This window comes from Heptranchias perlo, chromosome 35, assembly GCF_035084215.1.
Source record: "Heptranchias perlo isolate sHepPer1 chromosome 35, sHepPer1.hap1, whole genome shotgun sequence".
NCBI classification, from domain to species: Eukaryota; Metazoa; Chordata; class Chondrichthyes; order Hexanchiformes; family Hexanchidae; genus Heptranchias; species Heptranchias perlo.
The window spans coordinates 13,148,757-13,151,927 of NC_090359.1; the positions used below are offsets into that span (position 1 = coordinate 13,148,757).

General features: G+C 42.5%; 1 pseudogene; it reads left to right on the forward strand.

The window, feature by feature from the left end:
• The first annotated feature begins 740 nt into the window (after window positions 1-740).
• Window positions 741-912, forward strand: LOC137302571 (U2 spliceosomal RNA; annotated as a pseudogene).
• The last annotated feature ends 2,259 nt before the right edge of the window (window positions 913-3,171 follow it).

Sequence of the window (3,171 nt, forward strand, 5' to 3'; positions counted from 1 at the left end):
ACGATAACCTTAGACTCCCTTGTTAATCAGGATTCCATCTAACTTAGCCTTAAAAATATTCAATGACCCTGCCTCCACTGCTGTCTGGGGAAGGGAGTTCCACAGATTCACGACCCTCAGAGAAAAAAATTCTCCTCATCTCCATCTTAAATGGGAGACCCCTTACTTTTAAACTGTGGCCCCTGGTTCTAGTCTCTCCCTCAAGGGGGCAGTTCTGTAACACATGATTCTGTGCTTTATGGGCTGTTACCAGGGAAGCACTCAGAGACAGACATCAACTGCTGCTGGAAGACCATCAACTCGGTGAAATACGCCCTTTGGTCTGCCCGAAACTTGCTGGTCTTCCAGTGCAAGGAGCTGTCCTCAACAGAGTGTTTTGCAACTGCCACATTCCAAGGTCCAGGACTACGTGCTCAGGGATGCACTGAAGCTGGGTGCGGCCGCCGCAAAGGCTCTGTGGGGAAAGGCTATCGTTTAGAGCTCTCCCGCAATTGTAAACCGAGGGGCTGCATCGTAATGTACTGCAATGAATCTGTAATCAATAAGCTTATTGATTGTAATGCAATAAGGCACCCTAGAGTGTCATGAACTGTAATTATGAACAATGTGTAACTGTATTGTTGGAATCATAATTGAACTGTACTTTATGTATCTTGCAAATTGTATAATCTGTATTGTGTATGTTTGAAATGTGATGACAACTGTATTGCATGTATTGTTACAAATTTTATGAATAAAGTATATTTTTTGAAAAAAAAATCTGTTCTTATCAGTTTAATATCTGATACGTCCCCTATCTGGGGACCGTATATTAATTTGATTTTTGGAACAGGGAGATGGAATAGGGGCTTGCTCCGTCCACTCCACGCATCGACCCAGTATTGCAGTGTCTCTGGGAACGGTGCACCTCCCTGTGGGGAGATATTCAAAATGAAAAACAGGTTTTTCCAGTGTCTCTGTATGTATTATTATTGAGAATAAAGTTGATATTTTGCACTTAAAAAATGTGGAATAAATCCTCAATTATTGCTGTGAAGATTAACCAGATAAATATTGAGGTGGAAATGATATTGAAGATTTCCAAACTGGACCTGAAACCTAAACTGACCAGAATTACAAAGTGACCCAGAACCCCAATCTCCTGTCGACACTTGCACGACAAGGCAAACACACAATGATACAATCCAAAACTGACACTGAAACATAACTTGACCTAAATCCCCAAACTAACCCTTAATCAGACGCTGAACCATTTCCCCAAACTGAAGCAGAACCAGAGCAAGTCACAAACCTAAACTTAACCAGAACCCAACAATGACTCTGAACAAAACAAGCAACAACTCTCAATCTGATCCTCAAACCTAAACAACACAGTGCCCAACACTGGAAGAACCTAAACTCACATACAAACCTCAAATAAACCAGGAACTGTAAAAAGACCCAGAGACACAACCCTACCTGAACCCAAACTAAACTGAACTGAACATGAACGCCCAAACTTCTGAACAACCTCAACTTGATCTGGAACTTAAAAGTGCCCTGGAATCCTGAACATACACAGAATTCTCTATGAACAAGAGCCCTCTGCCCTTCTTGAGACCCTCTGATCCAAAGTACTTTAGAGACCAAAAACACTAAGCTGCACAAAACCTGAAATCAGCTCACGAACCCCTCGTGACCCAGAAACTTAAACTGACCTGGAACCCTAAACTGATCCAGAATCCCAAAAGTGACAGGTACCCTAAACTGACCATCAACGGAATACTGAGTCAGAACCTTAAATTGACCCAGAATCTTACACTCAACATAACTACAAAGTAACCCACAATTCCAAACTCACATTAAGCCCCAAATGAAAATGTAAATTGAAATGACTGGATACCCTAAACATCCCAAAACCCAGTGACCCAGAGCCCTAAATCAACATAAAACCCTAAACCTGTGCAGAAACATAAACTGACCCAGACCCTCATACTGAAATTGTTAAAGCTCCAAAGGTAACAGAGTCAATCCAAGAGCTCCGGCCCTCTGGTTTCCCCTCTCGGAGCGGAAGAACGTTAAACTGTTCCATAATCCTCAACCGACCTGGAACCCTGAATCAAAGCAAAACTGCAACCAACTCAGAATCACAGGCTGATCTAAACCCTAAACTGATCCATTATCCTAAACAGACTCAGAATATTAAAATAAGGCAAACCCGAAACAGACCCGAAATACCAAGCAGACCTGGAAACCCGACCTGGCCCAGAACCCTAGCTGACTCCACTGGTTCACTTGTTAGTTCTGTAGTTTGTTTCAGGCTCTTCTGCTGTTTTTAGATATGATGTAATGTTAGGGATCATTGAGATCAGTCTGTGAGGATCAGTCTTTGCCAGGGTCCTGTGGAATATTTTGCAGTGCTGGGTGTTTTTGGATGTGTGGAGAATGTTAGTCTTGAGGGTCCTGAGTTAATTGGAGCTCTTGTGGTCAGTTTGTGTGCAGCATGTTACAACCAGATACTGAGCCAGAAACTCAAAACAACACAGAATCTCAAATTGACCAAACTAACCCAGGATACAAAACTGAACTGGGACCCTGAACCAATCCCAATTCTAAAGTGACCAACTCATGTAAAATGAATTATAAACATAAGGAAAAGCCAAGAACCCAAATTTATGTTGAAACTCAAAATAAGCCAAGAATCCAAGATTGAACCAAAGTCTTACACTGATTCATCAGCCTAAAAATATTCAATTCATGAAACATATATAGAACCCAGAATGAACCCACATGGCGAGGCTGAGACCGAAGGCTGAGCGTCAGGGATTTCTACAATCCCTCAGTGTTGGCATCAGTCTGGGCGTGTTGAGTTATCAGAGATCATTGTCTATGTTTGTTGTTCTGTGTCAGTTTGTGGGTGTTGTGGTTTGGGGTTTCTCTGCTCAGTATTGGGGTAATGTGCACTGTTTAAGGTCCGTTTACAGATGCTGTGGTTTGCTGTGACAGTGCAGTTATCATTTTACAGGATGCAGAAGCCCAATGTGTGATGCCATTGTTAGCTTTGGGTGTTTGATCAATGGGTGGATGGTGAGGTAAGTGTGTGGGGACTGGGTCAGTTTCTGGGTATTGTGTTTTTTTTGCGGATGATGTGATCGGTTTGGGGCGTATTGTGGACAGCTTTAGGATGCTGAC